The sequence below is a fragment of the Rousettus aegyptiacus genome, unplaced genomic scaffold (genome assembly GCF_014176215.1).
Source record: "Rousettus aegyptiacus isolate mRouAeg1 unplaced genomic scaffold, mRouAeg1.p scaffold_m13_p_1, whole genome shotgun sequence".
Taxonomy (NCBI): domain Eukaryota; kingdom Metazoa; phylum Chordata; class Mammalia; order Chiroptera; family Pteropodidae; genus Rousettus; species Rousettus aegyptiacus.
Window position 1 is genome coordinate 52,039,712 of NW_023416284.1, and position 22,396 is coordinate 52,062,107.

At 36.1% G+C, this 22,396-nt stretch overlaps 1 protein-coding gene and 2 pseudogenes across 6 annotated transcripts in view; 2 read left to right on the top strand and 1 right to left on the bottom strand.

The window, feature by feature from the left end:
- MSH4 (mutS homolog 4) overlaps positions 1–1,347 on the top strand; it is a 191,634-nt gene extending 190,287 nt beyond the window's left edge. For all 6 annotated transcript variants that reach the window (XR_001594978.2, XR_004955332.1, XR_004955335.1 and 3 more), the window contains one exon: positions 231–1,347. The gene's annotated coding sequence lies outside the window, so the exon portion shown is untranslated. The remainder of the gene's footprint in view (positions 1–230) is intronic.
- A 9,188-nt stretch (positions 1,348–10,535) lies between these two features.
- On the top strand, positions 10,536–10,654 carry LOC118606730 (annotated as a pseudogene).
- A 4,390-nt stretch (positions 10,655–15,044) lies between these two features.
- LOC118606874 lies at positions 15,045–15,161 on the bottom strand (annotated as a pseudogene).
- Positions 15,162–22,396: the final 7,235 nt, after the last annotated feature.

Consider the following 22,396-nt stretch of genomic DNA (forward strand, 5'->3'; position numbering starts at 1 on the left):
TAATCCATAGGCAGCTCTTATCCTTCCTGGGAGTTGGCGGATGGGGATGGGGGTGGGGATGGGGAGCAGGAAGGGAGAAAGCTGCTTTGCATAAAGGGCTTTTCTCAGGACTCGAGAGAAGTGCTTGTGGGGGCTGGGAGAACAGACTACAAACACTGTTATAGATACACTTATCAACTTTTAACTATATGATGTGGTTTTTCATTTTAAGTGTTTTTTCTCTGTTTCAGAGACTGAGGAAAGGAAAAGAAGAGGAGAAAAAAGGATGGGAAAAAATAATAGAAAATAAAAGAATGAATGGTAGCCGTGGAAACAAGAGAGCGACAAGAGGTTCCAGATTTCAGATTCTAAGCAACCCCTCTCTTTGCCTTGTGATTTCTCTCACCTCCTTAAATGCCTTGTATGCCAGGTTTTCTCCTCCATGGGTGACTGTCATGAAAGTCCCCTAGACTTTCTCTTTCCACTGTCTGCTATTGACAGCACAGGATTTAGTTTTGGAAAGGTGTGTAATGGGAGAAAAATTAAGAAACAATGGTTGAATACAAAAGGAATCATAGGAATTAACCAGTAAAAGGGCTTTTGATCGCATTCCAGGCATTGGGGTCACTGATGTTCTCCTTTAATCTGTAGCCTAATTTAGTAACTTTACTTTGCTTTCCCCAGCCAGCCATCTCTTCTCCAAATATTCAAAAAAGCAAACTAACAGCTTTCAAGCATCCAGTTGTCATGTTTGTTGATGAAATCTATAGGCTTCCTTTTTTTGAAGTCCAGAGATATTTCTTCCTACACATATCAAAAATACTTTTGAATTCTTAAAGAGAGTAAACTTTTATTTAAAAGAAATATATTTGTTTAAGTTATTAAAAGGCGAAAGTACAACTGTCTTTGATCTGATCCTAAAGCAGTGTGAGGAGACCATGTGTATTTTCAAATAAATTTTGAAGAATTCATAAAACTTGGAAAAGGGTGTAATAGCGTGCTGCCTATAGCTGAGGCTCACAGAAGCTTATCACAGGGTTAGAAGAAATTGGTGTAAAACTCACATGAGCATCAGAAGTTTCCTTTATTGGAAAATGTTTGCAATTTTCAAGGTTCCTTATAATTTAAAGACCTAGTTCTAGTTTATAGTTCACAGGCATCTAAATGGGGCACTAGAAGTGGTTGAGAAGGTTTTACAGTGTACCTGCCTAGAACTTCATCATTAGATTTTCTGAATGCTTTCTTATTTTTAACAGTTGCCTCACTCAAATTGAGTCAGACTTTAAATTAGACTGGCATCTTCAGGTATATTGGCAGTATTTTAAAATCCACTTATTTTAAAGAACATGAATATGAAAAAAAAAAAAAGCATACACAAAGTGTTGGATCAGGAAAGTCTCCTGCATAGTGTCTGGAAGTGTTCTATTTATGGCATTTAGCAAATAGACAGCTGACACTCAAAAAAAGATAGCTAATGTTCAAGTTAATCTAAAATACCTACTCGAAGTCTGATTTATTTTTTTCTAAGTTGGTCTGGAAACTAAGCAGTTCATACTTCAGGGATAAGAGGGAGAGAAATGAAGGGAAGTGTTTCTAGTAATTTAATGTAATTCCATATGCTTTAAAATCTACGTCGAACATTAGAGAGTTCCTCAAGCAAATGTTGAATATTAATCTGCCATTTAACGTTAGATTTAATGTGCTTAAATCCCCAGATCAGACTGCAGCTAAACTGTACATTAAATACTCATTCTTAGTGTTAATCAGCTCTAATATCCAGGCCTACATTCATCTTTATTTTAGACTGTGAATAACCAAATACTGATGATTACATTTTCTGATTAAAGTATTGTCTTAGTCTATTTGGGTTGCCATAACAAAATATGAGAGATCGAGTGGTTTATACAAACAACCAACATTTATTTTTCACAGTTTTTGAGTCTGGGGGTCCAAGATCAAGGTGGCAGCAGATGTAGGGTCTGACAAGGACCTTCTTTCTGGTTCATAGATGGCAACTTCTCACTGCATCCTCACACGGGAAAGGGGGCTAGGGAGCTCTATTGGGCCCCTTCAACCTCCCAAAGACCCCCTCCTCCAAAAGGCATCACATTGGACATTATATTTTCAACATATGGATTTGGAGAGAAACAAACATTCAGACCGTAACAGCACAGCTCAGAAGTCAAAAGGATTTAGGAGCTTGAGATAGGGTAGTGTTTTGGGGATCGGATCTAGAGTTTAAAAATCTTTCACAGGGCTAAAGCAGAGATGAAATTTACTTTGTTGGTATTTGAAATCTATGCTCAGTGTATAAATATGAGATTGAAGAGTACTGACTCTAATGGACACTGTTGAGTGCCTACCCTTTATCCTTTCCTCTTCCCCCTTTCTATCAGAACTTGATTTTGTTTGAGTATCTCCTTCTCCCCCATGTAGTCATGTGTCAAGAGATCCCATGAAGTCATGTGGGTTTGTAGAGCCCAGACCCAGCTCCAGATGTGGGCCTGATTGGCTGAAATATCTATCTCATTTCCTTTGCTAATATTCGGTTCAGTGATGAACATGTGACGCAGCTCTGGCCAGTGAATGTACATACAAAGTCTGCTGGGTGGAGCAGGGAGAGGGGGATTCTGAGGAAGATTTCTGAAAGAGAGTTATAAGAAGATATATTTCTCTATTTCTCCTCTCAATGTGTCATATCTAGATGTGATGCCTGGAACAGCTGCAGCTATTTTGCTAGTAGCGTGAGGATAATGCTGATACTGAAAAAGGCACAGTAGATTTGGAAAGAACCGGGGTCTTTGATGGCAATAATAAGCCACTGAATCAACTAACTGCCTCTAGACTTCTTTCTTTATGAGATAATACATTTCTCTATTGTTACACCATTCCGTTCCTTTTACAGCCAGCCAAATGGACCATAACTGATAAAACCGTCCAAGGGGATTTGGAGCTTTGATTGATTCAGTTGCTGAAATAGCGTTTCTAGTGCCAGAATATAAAATAATGTGGACTTTAACTATTCTATCAAAGATGAAACCTGTAAGAGACAACTTAGTTGAGGACATGCCATTTTGAGCAAGAATGGAAGTTAGTCTGAGTGATCTGGGGTGATCCAACAAATTTCAGTGTCACTTATTAAATTGGGTTAAATGCACCTTTATTTCTCAGGAGTACTTTTAGGGTAAATTCAATTACATAGTTGTAAAGTACATTTAGAAGAAAGATAGGTCATGAGTTCAAATAATGATAACCTTTTCTGACATACCTTTATATTCAGATAGAAACAAAGACTTCTAACATTTCCTTTCCTGAGTCTACAGGGCAATCATACTTGCATGCTATTCTAATTTCAATGGTAGCATGGTAGCAAAGAAAAAAATATTTGAAGATATCATAGAGAAAACCATTTTAGAGATGTACTCCACAGATCCATTCCCATTATACTCAGACTGTTCACACATATGTAACACATTAAGCATGTAGAATTTCAGTACTAGATTTTTGACATAGCAGTTGAGTGCTCATTCTGTGACATCATGCAAAAATCCATCAAATGATTTCGAAACAAGTTTGGAGAAATTATTTTAAGAGGAGTAACAGACCATGCTTGTAAATAGAAGGATTCAAATTAAAACATGCTAAAGTTTCATCAGCTGGAGAATGAATGAATATATTGGAATACATAAAGCAGTGAAAATTAACAGAAAGGATCTACATACATTCAACATAAGTGTATCATATACATATATAACAGCGAACAAAAAATGCAAGTGTCAGAAGAATATGTATAATATGATTGTATTAATATAAAGCATAGAAACATATTAAAATGAGACTAACCTTTAAGGATACATACATTTATATAATAAGTATTAAAAAATTCATGGTGCTGATGCTCACATTTTGGACAATTGTTACCTCTGGATATTAAGAAAGGGAATGTGATGGGAGGGAGAGGCATGTGGTACTTTAAACTTTAAATTACATTAGAAATATTTTACTTAAGTTGAATAATGAGTATATGAGTCTTCGCTCTATTATTTTTATAGTTTCGTGTCTGAAATTTTATAATACAGAAAAAACAAAGCAAAATAAAAATTTCATTTTTCTCCCTCATAGGCATGCTGACAGTTTTCTCAGCCATGTGAGGACGAATCCTACTTTTAATCTAGAAGATCCTAGATTCCTCATGTATTGAAATGTTTTCTAACTGTATGGGATGGAAACTCCTTAGCACTTAAATAAGAGAGCTAGACAAATGTGATCTGGCTGGTTTATGATAATTTATTATTCTTAATATATGTCTAATGTCCTAGACATGTACATGTCTGATGTACTGGACAGTACTCTGCAGGTAGGTTATCCTATGTGAATACTCTTCCCCTTGCTAGGTAATTAAAGCCATCTTTGTCTTCTGTTAATTTGGGCCCCATGTCCCACCACATTCTGCAATACCTTCTCTTTATTTATTTATTTTTTTTAGGCAAAGCTACTCTTGGTTGACTTCACAGATAGCAAGGACCTTGTCAGCTTACAATCCCTTATTTTATTTATTTATTTTATTTTTATTTTTTAGGCCTACAGCATCCGATCTTCCTTGGTGGTCTCCCATCCAAGCTCGACCCTGTTTAGCTTCCGAGATCAGATGGGATCAGGCTTGTTCTGGGTAGCACGGCCATAGACTGCAATGCCTTCTCTTTTAAACTGCAGAGCACATACCTCTCCTTCATGGCAGTTATATTTATATTTGTGTCATTATTATTTGTGTGATTATTTCATGAATGACTGTCTTCCAGACAGGATTACAAACTCCAAAAAAGACAGAGATGATCAATTTTGCTCACTATTGTATTCCCAGAGTTTAATAAAGTATATGGCACAGAAAAAGCATTCAATATATTGGCCAAATGGACTGAATAAAATATGATCACATGACTTTTATTTTTTTTCTCACCATAGCCTACTGACATTAAGACCTCAGATTTTCTCCAGGGACATGGGGAAATGGTGTGCTCTCTTCCTTTCCACCAAATCCCTCTGTTTTACTTCTTTTCATTAGTCTTGTCACTACTTGACAATTTTATTTTAGGTTTCTCTAAACTGAAGCCTGAACTGGGTACAGATGATACCAGGAAACATGGGGAAGGAAATAGGAAGAGTGAGGCAGCAAAGAGGAAAAGCCAGTGAAGGGGATTGGAGCAAGATCCAGACCCGAGGGGCAAGGGCCCGGCTGACTGGTCTTCATTCCCTGATATTGCCCTGCTTCTGGGCTTCTTGTTACATGATCAATTAGATGTTATTATTTTTAGATGGTTTTACCCCACCATTATGTTCCTTGCATCCAACTTCCTTTTCTGTTCTTACAATCTACTCACCTCATTCTGTCTTCTTTTTATACATTATCTAATATGTACTTCAAGTTGATATTCTGATGGCTGCCCCAGATTCTGTTGTTCGGCAAGATCAAGAACTTGGAAGTTCAAGATCTTGGAAGTTCACAAACAACTGAACTTCTGTTCCCACTGGCTAGTGTACAGACCGTGGGTCACAGTTTCACCAATATTAACTGAGCACTAATGATGTTCTGAGTATTTTATTAGAGACTGGAGATACATAAGACATAGGTCTTATCTTTGAAAAGATAGATGTGTATTGGGAGAGATTCAGCAAACAAATAACTCAAAATAATGTGGCAAATACATGATGATGTTATACACCAGGGATTGTGTAGGATCAAAAGACCTGAATGACCTCTACCTTGCTTTCTCTACTTTTAGTCCTTGCTTAAGGAACGGAAGTAAGAAAATGGGGACCTACAGGGTCATGCTAACATGAGCTAGTTCTTCATTGATATTTGGGCATTTTTATTCATGTCTGGAAGAATCTTTATTTCACTATTTACAAAAGCTATTGAAACCCTTTTCCATTCTTTGAGCCTTAATCAAAACACTCCCACAACCCACATCATTGTCCTTCGTGTAAACAAATGACCTTGACTCTCCTTATGTTGGGCCATCAGGGCTTACTACCCCATTCCTTTGGCACTCCTGCTTTTGAGAAAGTGTCCTTTTATTTCATGCTAATCCTTCCTCCTTCCTTTGTGTCATTTATTCAACAAACACCTACTGAGTGCCTACTAAATGAAGTTCTGGAAATGCCAAGATGAAAAAGATACAGATTTTGCTTTTGGAGAGCTGAAATTTATGTACAACTCTAGCCTTGGTCTGACACATAGTAAATACTCACAAAATGTAATTTATTTTTATTTTTTCTCCATCTTTATCTTCCCCTGGACTTTGGTTCAGTCTCTTCCTTTTCACCAGCTCCTTCCACATAGCTTAAACCAGATTCAGGTATCCCTTTTCTCACCGAAACCATTTCTTGACCTTCTTGCTTCCTGAAGTCACATCTGAATCTTTCTTTACCTTCAGCCTATGCTTCTTTCCTCTCCATTTCCTCCACCTGCACCTTTGTTCTTGCTTGACCCACTAATTGGCATCTTTGAGTGTTCTTCCCTTTAGTTTCTTCTGCTCCAATCCATCCTCTGCTTAAAAGACCACTTTGATCATGTTATCTTCTGGTCAGAAGTCTTCAATGAATTGTTATCATCTAACAATAAAATCTGTTATCTTAGAGTTACTTTTAGAGTCTTCCACAGCATGTCTTTCCAGATGTGCCCTAGTTTTCTCTACACTTTGGTACTACCCCATCCACCTGGACACATGCACCGTCCTTTTCCTCTTCTCTATGTTTGTTAATTTTGTTCACTTATTGTAGTAATTCATCTGACTTTGTTCCCAACTGTTAAAAAATCCCAGTTCTTTGCCTTTTGGTTTTACTGTTTTGGCTAAGAGTCTTAAATAGTAGGAAATTCAGGCATCCTGGCAGGACAGCAGAGATGATATTTTAAATTGGGAGATTTTTCAATGCTCCTATATCTAATGGCTTATACATCCAGATGTAGTGCCCCAGCTATCTGAAATTGTAGGGAGCTAATGGTATTGGGGGGTATTGAGAATGATGGGTTAGAATTGGGCATTTCACTTAATAAAGCATTTCGCTTAATAAACCCTGAATTTCATGGCTTTTAATTCACTGCTATTTGAAATTTCAGTTATATTGAAGTTGCACTGAATTCTAAACTTAATTTAGAACCACATAATTTCATGGAGTGGTCCACATTAAATCTCACCATGCTGTGTTTATTGGGCTGAAGTTGCTTGGCTAGATCTGCTCCTGGAGACTTTAGAAAGGTGTATCTATTGTGTAAGCACTTATAAGTCATTTATTGAATATTTACTACTACATTATGGAGAGTTTCATAGTGGGAGGTGTGATTAAGTGAGGAAATTAATTTTACTTATGTAGATTATTGGGAACCAGATTCCTTTATTTATAGCACCTTTCAAATTTGGCAAGTTAATAAGCTTAACATTTTAGGGCTAAAAATATTTAACTTTTTAATTATAAAAACAACATATGTTCATCTTATGAGTTTGAAAATAAAAAGTAATAAAAAATTGCAATTATCACTAAAACTACAATACTTTTATCCTAGAAAAATATCTTGGCGTATGTATAAAAGCCAAGCTGTTTAAAAATATTTTAATCTGTTTAAAATGTTTATTTAAAATATAAAATATTATATTTAAGAGATCTATCTTTAAGGTATATAAAGATATATAAGGTATATACGTATGTCTTTATATAGTTTACAAATATTTTAAAGTACATATATCTTTAAGAGGTATCTGTGTGTGTGTGTGTGTGTATACACACATCTCATAAAATATGTTCAGCTTTTATTTATATTTGATTGCGTTAACCAGACTTAATCTTTTCTAATTAGATATGTTATTAGATTTTATAAACACAACATTATTTTCCAAAAGGAAAATAATTTTGTTTAAATCTAAATAACTAGGTTATGTCTTTCATACAAAGGTGTTAAGCTGAAGGAAAATGAATTTCCTTGCAATGGGGTTTCTGTTAAGTTGATAGTACTTGTTTTTACTTAGAATACTTGCCTGGTTTGAAATTGAGTATTAGCCCTTCGGTTTTGCCTCGTGTTGTTTGATGTTGAATTGAAGAATAGCTTGCCTGGGGCCTTCCTAAACCCACATTGAAATAATTTCCTCATCTGGTGATTTTATGTCAGAAAAGTTTTGTGAACTTGTATCACATTTGCTCCCTGGTTCAATGTTACCATGCTATCTGGGGATCTCCTGTAAACATACTTATAAGCATAAGGAGGGTAAATTGATTGTGGAGAATTCCCTTTATCCATATAGAGGAAATATTTTTAAATATATACCTCCTAAGTCTAACACTGCCAAGGATATAAAAACCGAAATCCCCAGCCTTCGTAAAGGTGTAATTATCTGTGAAACTCAATTTTTTTTTTTTTTTGAGTCAAAACACAGAGTTTGGTCCCCATCATCTGTAGGTAATTAGCTGGGAATACAGGGTGCATCTGGCCACCCTTTTAGAAATCAGTCTCTTATACAGAACAAATAAGGGTTCTGAGCCTGGAAACAGTCCCCTACTAACCTTGGTGAAATAGCAGTAGCACTCACAGCAGCTCTGCTTTGATTAAAAATTAATGGCGATGTGGGTACTGGGAATTAATTAGGAGCTGTGAATTCTATGTCTGATACATTTAAGAAAAAATGAAAAGTGTGATTGCTTAAAATAGACTGTTTTCATTGCATTTTGGATGTTTCCTTCCTATGAAAAGGTTTAATTGATTTCAATCGCTTTTTTTGCTATTTTTATTAAAGAACAAACAACGCTAGCCACATGTTTTGCTCTTCTATGATTAAAACAAACTCAAATAGTATTTTCTTCTAAATAATTCTTTCTAAGAATACTGGTAATGCATTCTTAATTTTGCTGCCAATTTGAGTACAAGAATGTTTATATCTTTTTGAAGGTTTAGAACAATGGCAATGAAATCAGAAGAGATTTGTTATTTGCTACTCACTGTCACTTGTTTAATATTTGTTTCAGTTAATTATTTGAATTACATGAAATATGTTTTACATTAAGTATGTTTCACATGAAATATTTCAGTCTGAAGGAACAGATGCTTGGGAAGATATAAAACAGTTCTTTTGCCTTGGGAATTTTTTCTCCAATTTTTCATGATTTGGTACTTGGTGCTTTTCCAAGGTATTCTAGATGCTTAATGAGGTCTGAGAAAGATGAGATGACAAGCGTATAGGTAGTGCTAATTTTTACAAATGACCCTCAAGATTTCGCTACCCTATGTGTTAAGAGCAAAAGCTCAATGTAAGGTACCTGTGTCCTGAAATATCTGTGGGATATATTTTTTCCTCCATTTCTTCCTCTCTTCCTTCCTCCTGCTTACCTTCTCTTTTTCTCCCTTTCCTCCCTTCTTCCTTCTCACCATTTCTTCATTCATTTCCTCCCTCTCTTTTTTCTCCTTTTTCCTTCCCTCTTTCTGTTTTCCTCCTCTCTCTTTCATTTATTTATTTAGTCATTTATTCATCCACTATTACTGATTACTTTCTAGATGCTCACTACATTTGATTCTCTGGGGGAGGTCATCAGATAAAACAAAGCTCTAAAGGAGCTGTTTTTTAATCCTTCTAACAATCCTATGGAATAGGGTTATTTTTATTCTTATGTCCATTTAAGAATTTGAAGCTTAGAATCATTAAATCCCATCTTGCCTAAGGTCACTGAGCTAGTTAATGACAGGTCAGGATCTTTTTTCTCTTTGCTTTCCTTGGAGCAAACCTTCCTATGTGTTAGAGATAGTTCTGAAGCCAGATCTGTGTTTCCAGAATGTAAGCTCATTGCAGTACACTATTCTGCATTCACACAGAAAGAAGGAAAAATGTGAGGAAGAGGAATTATTGGCTAGTTTAAATGCAAGCAACTAAACTTGAGGTGAATCCATGGATAATAAACTCTTAGGGAAATGTATCTAAGAGTAAGTACCATAAATTGAGTGCTGTTAGGTCCATGAAATTTTCATATTGTGGTCTCCAATTCTTACAACAATCCTGCAAAGGTTACCCCATTTACAAGACAGAAAACTGTCCCTTAATTTAGAAAGGTTGTCTTGCTGAAGATCACAGTGTAATAAGATTGGGGATTTGAATTCAAGTCTGTTTGATTTGGATTCTTTCTACTACACCACATGATCTTTGAAAGATGAAGTCAGAGAGAACAAGTTAGCATGTTATAGAGAAAAATCAACTAGGCGTTCTTATACACATTTTCTTACTGGGTTACTAGCATATCATAGACATTATGCCAAACAACTAAACTACAGTCACCATGAACAAACAGAAAGATTCTTCCCGCATAAAAACCTCCTCTCTAGTCTTTCTAATACAGAAGCCAAAGCTGCTGTACCCCACTGCCTGTCGTGACATTTATTATATGCTTATCTATTTTGACAAAAAAATGGTGGTGACTAATAGATCCATATTTCTGAAAATATTAATTAGGAGATCAGTTTTCTGTTTTCATTAAGGAAACGTGTATTTTGTGAAGAGAAGGAAGAATGAAACTTCAATGTTATCTATAGCCATGCCACCCTGAACAGGCCCCATCCCATCTGATCTCGGAAGCTAAGCAGGGTCGGGCTTGGTTAGTACTTGGATAGGAGACCACCTAGGAAGACCAGGTACTGTAGGCATAAAAAATAAAAAAATAAGGGATCGTAAGCTGACAAGGTCCTTGCAATCTGTGAGGTCAATCAAGAGTTGCCTCACCTAAAAAAAAGAAAAATAAACTACAGTGTTTATGCAACACAGGGCCCCACTAACCATCATTTATTAATCATATTTATTAACTGTGGGAAGAAAGTCATCTTTGGTGTGGAGTTTTGGGTTTTGAGTGTTTAGAACCCTCTAGTTAAAAGTTTTTTGAAGTTGTTATGGTTATATTTTATTCACAAAGGTAAAACAATAGAGGAAGTAGCCTAGGGAAATGATAATAAAGATAAGAGCCAACATTTGCCAAGTACTTACTGCATGCTAAGCACTGTACCATGTGTTTAGATTTTTAATTTAATCCTCATACCAACTCTAGGAAGGAGTAACCTCATGGTTCCCATATCACAGAGGAGAAGGCTGAAATACAGAGGAGTCAAATAATATGCCCAAGGTCACACAGAAGAATGAAAATTTGAACCTAAACAGTCGACGATCTAAGTTGACAATCTAGTCTAAGTTGACAATCTAGGTTGATGAAATTCACTTGACAGTTGCTGTCCCTTAATTTTGCTCATAAAAACTCCATAGAACTGATTTCGCTTAATTCAACAGATAGTTTTGCTCCAAGCCCTCCAAAGTGCCATAATTGTTCATTGTTGTCATTAAATGTTTATTTAGCACCAACCACATGCCAGACCTCATACTAGGTGACCAACAGACACAGTGTTTGTCAAAACCTAAGATAATATTTATCTTCCAAGGTTTTTTTATTTGGGTCTTCTCAATGTTTTCCCACATAACCTTCCTGCAGAAAACAAGTTCTCTGCAGAATACCAATGAGTTATTCCTTTCTACTCAAATTTTGTGTAAGACATAATTCAGATTATGAAAAGGGTCAGTTTCATAAGCCTAAATTTAGGTAACATATAAACATGTGGGATACATTCAAGTCCTAGTTATTATAGCTTTCTAAAATCCATGAGACCTTGAGTGTGTCTTGCCTTAAAAACATTATTTTTAATTTGCAAGATGATCTACGGGTGAGGGAAGAATTGAGGTCACAGGAAGCAAAGATCCAAGCAAATGCAGTGCAAGGCATTGGTTGTTATTGGTTAAGGGCAATCAGAAAGTGGTTACCTAAGGATCATTGCAATATCTCAGGGAGCCGGATCTCCTCTGAGCTTCCTGTTTTCAGGCTGCTCTTCACTGCTTTGATATGCTGTATCTGCCTGTCATTTCCCAGCTCTGATCTCTAACGTTTGATTGTCAGCCAGGACCAGGGCACCCTGCTGCCTCTCACTTCCAGCCCAAGGGCAGCCCCAGGCGGACTGTTTAAAAAAAAAAAAAAAAAACAACAACAACTGTCTTCTTGTTTCTCTGCAGATGGAATGTTTTCTGTGAGAAATAATCCTGCTGAGTCTTTGCTCCACAGTTTGAATAAGAATGAACTGCCCTGTGGTTTAGTAGGGATTTGGGTCAGGAATGCACTATGCTGTCAGAAGGAGAGGCAATTAATGATGGAAGTTTGTGAACTCTCGGTTTTGGGTTAACATAGTATGATCTGTTAGCGGTAAGTGTTGATTCTAGAGTTAGACACAAATTCAAGTCCCGATGTAGCCATTCACTAGCCAGCTCTTTGAGTCATGGGGTCCTCTTCTGTGAATTCAAAACTGATGCAAGAAGTTAAAGAGATAATGCATGCACAGTGTTTAGCACATTGTCTAATAAATGCCGAGTGCTCAGTTAATGTTATTTATTACTATTCCTTTTTGGTATTTATTTCATGGAAAAGGAAAAAGTGTCCTACTCTGTCTTTAAGTCTTCCCCAGAAGCATGGTCACCAGTGTCTTAGAAAACAGCTAATAGCATTAACCCTTTCTCATCAGCTTCATTTCCAGTGGAGCTAGGTGGTCAAGCTTTGTCATATGAGCATATGAGAGTGTAAGAGTCCCTTCGACCAATGCATGACGTTGTTAAGAAAGCCTCCACTGACCATCTTGTTGTAAAATCTGACACCTCCTCTCCCCCATCGTCTATATCCTTACTCACTTTTGACTGTTTGACCTACCCATTTTTGAGAGAAGTGGTTTTTTTTTAATTATACTATGATTTTGAATTTTTAAAGAGCTCCTTGTAATTTTGTCAGTTTTTACTTTAAATCCTTGTATAATTTGCTTCTTATGTACAATTCCTATTTAACCCTATAGTACATTCTGACTTAAATTTTATTTTGCTAAAAATTAATTTTTAAGCTTCAGTTTTCTGTAGAATCGAATATTATTCAGCAATAAAAAGGAATGAACTAGTGATACACATAACTGGATTACTCTCAGAAACATTAAGTTGAATGAAAGAAGCCAGACACAAAGATTATATGAAGTATAATTCCATGAACAGCGCTCTAGGGGAAAAAAAATAAATTTAATTTATAATGACAAAAAACAGATCAATGGTTACTGGGAGACAAGGGTAGGGTGGAGGAATTGACTGAGAAGGGGCACAGGGAAAACTTTCCTGGTGAGGAAATGTTTTGTACCTTGATTGTGGTAGTTGTTACAAGGTTCTATTTATTTGTCAAAGCGCATCAAACTATGCTCTTAAAGTGGATGCACTTTATTGTACATAAAGTATGTTGCAATAAAGTTGAATAACAAAAACGATCTTCTCTGATGGTTGCTGCCGTTTACCACATGAGCTTTTTTTGCCTTTATTATGATGATAGTTTAATACCACACGGATTTCTAGGTTGATAGTCATTTTCCCTCATACTTTGAATATGTTATTCTATTATCTACCTAGTGTTGCTGAGGGGAACTCAGTCATTCCAATTGCTAATTATCTTGTTTTACTCCTCCAATAGCCTTGAATATTTACTTTTTGTTTTGAATATTGTGCATTTTCACTAAGATGCGTATAGCTGCGATTTTGTTTTTTATTTATCCTGCTTGAGATTTGGAGTGATCTACTCTCTGCTATGCCTACATCCTGTTTTCCTATGTGGTTTGTAATTTCTGATCACAAGTCCATTTTCAACAGGGTTTTTTTTTTTTTTTTTTTTTTTCTATGTGAGTCCCTTAAGGGCTGGCTTATGGAAGTGGTTTTGATTTTGCCTCTGTGAGGTCCCTAGAGGTTTCATCTCTAGGGACCTCACAGAGGCAAAATCAAAACCACTAATCTTTATGCTAAACTTCTATGGTAGATTATGTTTCCAAGGAATGCTAAAACAACATCTTCCCTTCCTCAAGCTCTTTTGCAATGTGATCTTGCCACTCCTCCACCAAGAGGTGGAGTTTATTGTTTTCCCCCTGATTCCGGCCTGCCCTGTGAGTGGCTTTGACTAATAGAATGTGGCAGAAGTAACATCATATAAGTTCCAAGACTGGGCCTTAAGAGTTTCTCAGCTTTCACCTTTACCACTTGGAATGCTTCTTCTTGGAGGCCAGTCATCATGTTTAAAGCCTGACTACCTTGAGACTAGCATGCTATGAAGAAGCCCTACTATGTACATATAGAGGCAGACACTGAACAGAGGAGCACCAAAGCAATCAAACATATGAATGAAGATTTCTTGGACCTTCAACATCACTCAGCCCCATTGAGTTACTGGCTTCATGCAGGGGAGTGAATGATCCCGGCCTCTAGTGGAGCAGAACCATTCAGTCAAGCTTAACCTAAATCCCTGACTAACATCACTGGCAAATAATTCGAATCTACCACACAGCCTTGGGATTCTGATTCTTACACTCTTTCCTATTCATGGTATAAGTAGATGGCAAGCTGTCTTTATCACCGCCTTAGTTAGAGGGAACAGTCTTCCAAATCCATCTTCCATTGGGGCCCTTCCATGTCAGATCAGTTAACTGCAATGACTAGAAATGCATCCTCACTCATTAGGACTCAGCTCAATTCTCAGCCTCTCTGGCACAATTCTTTTTGACCATCGTAAGGAACAATAGTTACTTATTTTCTCATGTACCACTCTACTCACGAGTCATATAATGGTTTCCAGTTTTTATAGAATCAGGTTTTATCTTTTGGCTCAATATTTTTATCCAAGGAAAATCCCACCTTTTCCGTCTCACTAGTCGTCTTCATGTATCTGTGCCTCAGTCAAACTGAACTACCTCTTCTTCCTGTACATCCTGTCTCCAGAGTTTCAATTATATTGCTCTTTGCGCATGAAATACCCAGCCTCTGGTGCTCTTGTGTAGATCTAATCAATTGTTCAGGACCTACTTAGAGTGCTTCTTCATTTTTGTTTGTTTGTTTGTTTGTTTGTTTTTTAGGAGAGGCAACCCTTGGTTGACCTCACAGATTGTAAGGACCTTGTCAGTTTACAATCCCTTATTTTTATTTATTTATTTAGTTTTATGCCTGCAGCACCTGATCTTCCTAGGTGGTCTCCCATCCAAGTACTAACCAGGCCTGACCCTGCTTAGCTTCCAAGATCGGACGGGATTGGGCTTTTTCAGTGACATGGCCGTAGACTAAAGTGCTTTTTCTTTCATAAAGCTTTTTTTGATAGCTCAAGCTATAATCTCTTCCCTTGAGGATTAATGATGTTTTTTAACCTGTAATCAATTGTTTTGTGACTCTTACCTTTTCAGGACTTTAAAGCACAATAGTTTAGAGCAAAAGTTGGCAAATTTTAGCCTACTGGACAAATTCAGCCCATTGCCTGTTTTTGCAAATAAAGTTTTATTGGAACACAGTCACATCCGTTAATATGTTGTCTATGGTTATTTTTGCACTACAGTGGCTTAAAGTAGATTGGTTGTGACAGAGACCATATGATCCACAAAGCCTATTTATTATTTGGCCCTGTACAGAAAATTTTTGCCGATCTGTCTCTTTGAGCATGAGGATTACGCTTTGCATCACTCCTTGATGTTTTCCAGCTGTTTGAGCCCCAGGCTTGCTGTGAAGTTCAAGTAATAAAATAGGAGTAAACTATTTTTGGAACTTTTAAAGCATGAATATAGAGTATTACTATTGCTGTTACTTTTTCCCTAACTTAGAGTATGTATAATTTATCTCTAATTGAATAAACAGTTCTCAGAAAGAAATGGAAGGTATCTAGAAACATTGTTGTGTTGTTAGATATTATTGCATTGTTTATCAATGTGCCTAGATGTGTGCACATGCAAAGTGCTATAGACATGAGCTTCATTAAATGAATATTTAGAAAAATAGAGAAAATTTTCCTTTTGTAAGCTCTAATGTGGGAAAGTATGAGTGCAGAATTGACACGAGTTAGTGTATGGCAGTGTATCTTGGGTTGTTTGTGCAAAATGTCAATCTTAAGATGATATTTAAAAAGTGAGGAAGTTGACATTAACATTTCTAGTCATGAAATGATCTTTCAGCTTTTATGTGTTTTGCAGAGCTGGGTTTTAGAAAATAGAATGTGAAAGATGGTTTATCAGTATGGATAAAATAAGTGAAAGCCACTGTTTAAAAAAAAAAACCAAAAAAACGAAGCTGATTACACATAGCTCAGAGATAGTGGTAAAGGGAGCCCTTTTTCTAACCAAATCTCCCACCCAGTGCATTAAAAGTAATGTAGGTCCCATCAGGAAATTTTGCTTCCTCTCCCTTCTGGGACATTATTAAATTTTCTTGGACTAGGAGACCCTGTAAGCTACAAATAGTTTTCTGCACTGTTCCTGCAGGGAAAACAGCGGGTGGGAGAGGGCTGATGCAGGAGCCTGGCACTCTGCAGAGCATCCGTGGCTTCTTTAATTAGAGAGAGGCTGTCAGGGAAGATGGACAATGTTGCCTTTGTTAAAGCAACACAGTGTCTTTCAAAATCATATTTGTTTTTAAACTCAGTGTATTTGCACACCACATGATGAGAAACACAGTTAAGATGATGCATACCAATTTGTACAGAAGATGTTTCTTTTAAAAATATAACGAATAGTTATAAGGGTTTTTAAAACCAGGAGTTGCAATGAGAGTGCTGTAAAAAGTTCACTTTAACTTTGAAATTTGCTGGTAAACGAGTTATATCGGCTTGAGGAGAGCTATAATACACATGGATACTTTGGTTATGAAAATGGAATTGAAACTATTCTCTTCTGGCAGTTGAAGTAAATTTTATGACAATGGATTCTTAGCTTTTTTTTCTTTCTTTCTTTCTTAGGCATTTTCCATTCTAAGTATCTTCATGCAACAGTAAAATGATATATAGATTGTGATAATTTTTCAACTTCTAGGAATTTCATTGACTCAGGCAAGAATATTAAAAGGGATTATTGTTTTTAAGTATCTTAGTGATGAAAATCATATCATCCAAGAAATTTTATTTTCTAGGGCAAATGGTCTTTAAGAAAAAGAAAAAAAAAGTATGGTTACTAAATAGTATGTTGATACCTTAATGAAGCATTTTCTTTAAGAGAAGTCACCTAGGGATCAGAACCAGTTGTGCATATAAAATGCCTTTTATTGTGTTTATTTTTCCCAGTGCGGTTTTATTATATGCAATGCTGGATTACCTAGTAGGCAAACTATATGTATTCTAAAAGCGTCAACCAGATAGAGACACCAAAAAAGAAACAATTTGGGGTGGGCAAGAATGTGTGTGTGTGATTATATATATATATATATATATATATATATATATATACATACACACATACATATATGACATTTTTAATCATTAAGATAATTTCCATGAGAAAAACAAATAAGAACTTTGTTGGACTTCCTTATATTCATAGATAAGTTATATTTTAGTAGGGTTTCTATGATGAATTATATATTAAGGGAGGGGATTCCATATTTTCAAGCAGAACTTGATCATATGCCTTGAATCATGCTAAGCCTTTTAGAAGACATCAAAGAAAGAGAAGATACAGCCTCTTCCCACAAGCAGCCGGTGACTTACACAATATGAGGTATATATCCAGGAAACAGATCCTAACCAATATATGTGTAGTTACAATTGCGTTCATTAGATATTTTTTTGCTTTGGTTATGTTGTTAACTCTCATGTTGACAGAGTCCCTTATTAAATTGTTAAATACCCATTTGTTTGAAATATGGGTAATTTGCAATTATCGAGTGAATGCCATGACAGAGAACCCACTACACTGTAGGCAGGTGATCAGAGAGCATCTTGCCATAGTTGAAATTTGCCCAGTTGTAGCGCAATAGACTGATAACTATGGGAATAAATTACGTGGAACCCAATTAACTAGAATCTTCAAATAATTAGATATTTCCCTTGCACTTTTGTTCTATGAAAAAGAAGCAATGCTAAGATAGTAACCAATAAGAAGAATTTTTTAATGATCAGTATGTATTAAGTCCAATTTCCTAGCCCACCTCAATCTATAGTTCTACCTAGAGAAAACTATCATAGCTAAGAATGACACTGGAAAATATCAGCCTTTAAAGAAATATTAATTCTGTTGGTAATATTGCTCTCGTAAAGTGGACAAGCCATTCAGAAACATTTTCTAACCATGTGAATTGAAGCAAAAGAGTTTTCTATGTAATTCTTCATTCATTTTACTGAAACCAAAGTTTTACTCATTCAGTTGTACCCCTGCTATTGAGGTAATTAAGTTTTGCTGTGCCTGGAGATGTGCTCCACAGTCTGACATCCTTCTCAGGATCTCTAAGAAGGGCAAAATCTCTACACAGGCTTATTTAAAAGATCCATCAACAAAGCTCAACACAAAGAAGAATATCCCATCTACCAAATGAGTCAGAGTTATAGTAAAGAGTTTAGGAGTTTGGAAGAGGAATTGAATACTTCAAGTGCTGTAAGGCCAGAAACTGTGTTTGCCTCCTTCAGAGCTCCATGTATAACTCCTTATATACAGCAGGTGCTCAAATGAATTGGTTGAATAAATAGTTCTTGTTAGGATGGTCAGCATATCGATTATAGCTTTTGAATTAGGCACTTAAATATGAGTTGAATTTTGACTGCTGAAAAGAAGGGAAGACCATCCAGATAAAAGAATGTGGTGTGAAAAAATGCAGAGGTGGAAAGAAAGCAGGGTGGTGAGGGCTGGGATAAAATAATGCATAGAGTTGGATAAGGCCACTTAGTAGATTATCCTTATGTCCTATCTCATGCTTAGACTTGGTGATGGGTTTAGGAGACATTTGCAAGCCCACATACTATTTTTACATCCCTCCCCCCAACACACACACATTTTGGATTAGAAGAAAGAGCATTGCTCATTGCTAGGGTCAGCTTAGTTTTCAGCTTTAAAGCATCCTGAGCAAAAGTGATAGCTGGGCACATGCACTCTGAAGTTCAGAGCTCAAAGAAACTTTGCAGGACTTCAGAAGCATTTCATTTGACAGCAGGTCTTTGCTTTCTTTCAAGATGAACCCTTAGCTAAATCTCATTATTTTGCTATTTCAAATCTGTAAAGAAGCCACTTAAGGTGCTCCTGAAGCAAACTAGGATGTTGATTGTTAGCGTGGCTGGGTTGGTGCATGAGGTCACAGGCACTGTGTATCCTGCATAAATGCCAACCCGGATGCATCATTTTGCTAAGTCCCCCTGTTCAATGTCAACACTGATTTGTCTTCTGAATAGGCATGCTTTCTAGAAATGCCCTTCAGCTGACCCACAGCACACCACACATTACATGTTTAGTGATGTCATTCCTGTTCTCTGCTGCAGATACCTGAAGAGGAAGTTTACCACTGAAAGGAAATGGAAAGTGTTTATTTTATGTCCCTCATTAGAGGCTTAATGCCAGACACACATTTCAGGGCTCGGTGCATTGAACACACAGACGCACACGGAAGCCTGAGTGATATAGTATGGAGAATCCAAGTGGACTGCGGGACCGGGACCAGAAAGAGACTGGGAGATCAGAGTTATGTGAAAGAGCAAGGGAGACATCAGGTTTTACATAGAAGAGGATTTGGGAAAGATTAGACGAACTGGAGCTGAGGATTACTAAAGGATGTCGTAAAATTCCCTTTTCAAATATGGTGAGTTCTCGTCTTTCCAAAATGGATTAAGTTAGCACTATCTTGCCTGAAAACAGAGGGTTAATTCAGATGCCCTCTTAGGACATTATTAACGTTTTGTGCAGTGCTTGACTCCGTGTGACTGCCTCATATCATTCAAAAATAGAGCAATTCTGCAAATAAATGGCTCTCCTATACACACTTTCTCTAATTCCTTCCTGAGCTTGGCAAATTAATGTTCTGGTTTGCTTAAAAATAAGAAGGAAAAAAAGTGTAATTTAGATGGGGGAAATACTTATTTGGTTATATGAGCACCTTGAATGTTTAACACAACATCAGTTACTCATCAGTAATTCAATCACCATTCTCTAGATAGCTAAAACTTTAGTAATATTTTATGTAATCTCTGGCCAAGAGAAAGGTAAAAGAGAGAGAGTGTGTGTAGCAGCAAAAGAAAACAGGAAAAAAATGAAAGATATTTTTGAAGTCAGTGGGTAACTTTCATTTTAAAGCATAGAGTGTCTTGGTGGAACATGATATTTGGGGCTGCAGGAGAAATAACAAATATTATGAACCTATGAATACTTTAGAAGTACTTATTATCATTATTGTTTTAACAAAGTCTGCTCATTAAAAATATATTTGAGGCAACTCACATTCATTCAACAAATATTACCGCTGCCTCATATGCTTTTCCAGTTGTCTAAATTTGTCAAAAATAGGTGCAGAGTACCACATCAGTCAAAATTCATAAAGGCATGTGTAAGTGAATGTAATTACTAGTAAGGGACAATTCTTAATTGGTCTGGTAACTTTCCGTTTATCTTGCAAATAGAGCTAGAGAATGCCTTTGTTGTGAATTATCTTTTCAAGGATGTTTGTATAGCTATCAGTCTTGGAAGAGAGAGATAGCATTTCCCTCTGGAGCAAAAGACCAGCATGCTTATTGCCCGTTATAAAAGATTTGAGTTCTCTAAGCTCAAGGTTCTTCAACCAATGCAGCCCACTTTGGGCGCACGTGTGTAGTTTTCTTAGCTATGTTGTTGAAATTGGGCCTTGGGGAATTGGTGCAAATGCTGATACTTGTGAGTAATTGCTGTAAGTAATAGTCCTATCCTGTAAATAGTAAATAGTCCTATATCTGTGACCTCAGGGTCTTGGGCTTTAGCCAACAGCCATAGAAATGTGCAGATAATTTCTTAGTTTGCATATAGAGTAAAATGTCAGGCCCTTTAGAAATCATGTCATTTGCCTTGAATGTTTGCATTTTATTCAGGCAGATACTTGAGCTGAACTAGTGCTTTCTCAAAGTAAAATATCTCCCTTGGTCTTTAATTTTCTGGTTAAATTTAACCTGAAAAACTTTCCCAGGAGAAAAAGGATAAAGGGTATTGCGAAAGAAGGAAGAAGTAAAATGGGGTGATAGGAATATCAAAAAATAGTGGGAAAAGAAAAACAGGTCAAAGAAAAAAGCAGGACACAGGAACTAAGCATTTTGATATATTTAGACAAATGTAGTCTTTTTATTTTTTAATTTGAGGTTTATTCAATTCCTGTGCTAAAAGACATACTTTTGTTAACAATACAGAGAGGTTTCTTATTGGGAGAGAGGTGGTTTACTATTTTTCACTTATTTTTAAATGGCAAATTTTAATTACAATTCAAAAATGCAGAAAGCTGTAAATGTAAAACGCAAGCTGTTGGAAGATTAAGGACATGACAATTTTCTAGTGTTCAAATTATGTAGTGCTTGTCCTAAATACTGCTGAATTCACCACTTAAAAGGGTAGACTAATCTTATTTGGAATATGCCATTATTTACTGTGTAACTTTTTACCATTTCTGAATTACAAAGTTGTCAGTAAAAATTGCAAACTCAGTTATTAAATATTCGATGCCTTTGAAAATCTAGATCATTTCACTTATTAGACAAAATGAATTTATTTATAAGGTCTTTTAAATTTTATTTTAATGAAAATAAAATAAAGTGGAATGAACTGAAGGAATTATACTGTCAGTCATTAAATCACTTTTAATGAGAATAAATATCGGATAAACATAATACACTATGACTGATTAAAAATACTGTACATAATTATCTTTTTAAAAAATCAAGATGGAAATAAGGCAGCTTCCACTTAGAATAAAAGTATCACTGATTTCTCAATCAACTGAGAACACCTACGGGGGTAATTATAGGTCATTCTTGTCATTAAACATGGACTGCAGAATCCACCTAAATCAAGTAATCACTGTGTTGATTACATAATAAAAAAAAACTAAGATGATCTGATACATGCCTTGTAGAGAAATATAAGATGATTTGAGACTATCACATGTGGTTGAGGGATTAATAATATATCCAAAATTTTCTCCTCAAAATGTTTGAGTGGTGACCAAAATTGTAAGACAAATCTGATTTTCAATTTTATAAATTTGTGATTTTTAACACCTTCTTACCTGGCATTCTCTTCAGAGTTGCTGAATCTCCTTGCTTCGGGCTCAGAGAGGTGAAGAATGCAAAGAAAATATTAAGACAGAAAGTTTGTACTCTGTTCAGGAAGTAATGCCAAAATTAAAAGGCAAGATAAAGATATAGGTAATAAGACAAGTTAATGCTAGAAGCAATGCCACCAGATGGGATGTGATTAATTGCCAAAGAATTGTGCAAACAGTAATTGCTGGAATTCAAATAGGGGAAACTATAATAGATTAGGGTGATCTGAAGAAGAGTCAAAGGCCAAAGGTAATTTGATCTGGGCTTGAAGGATGGTGAAATC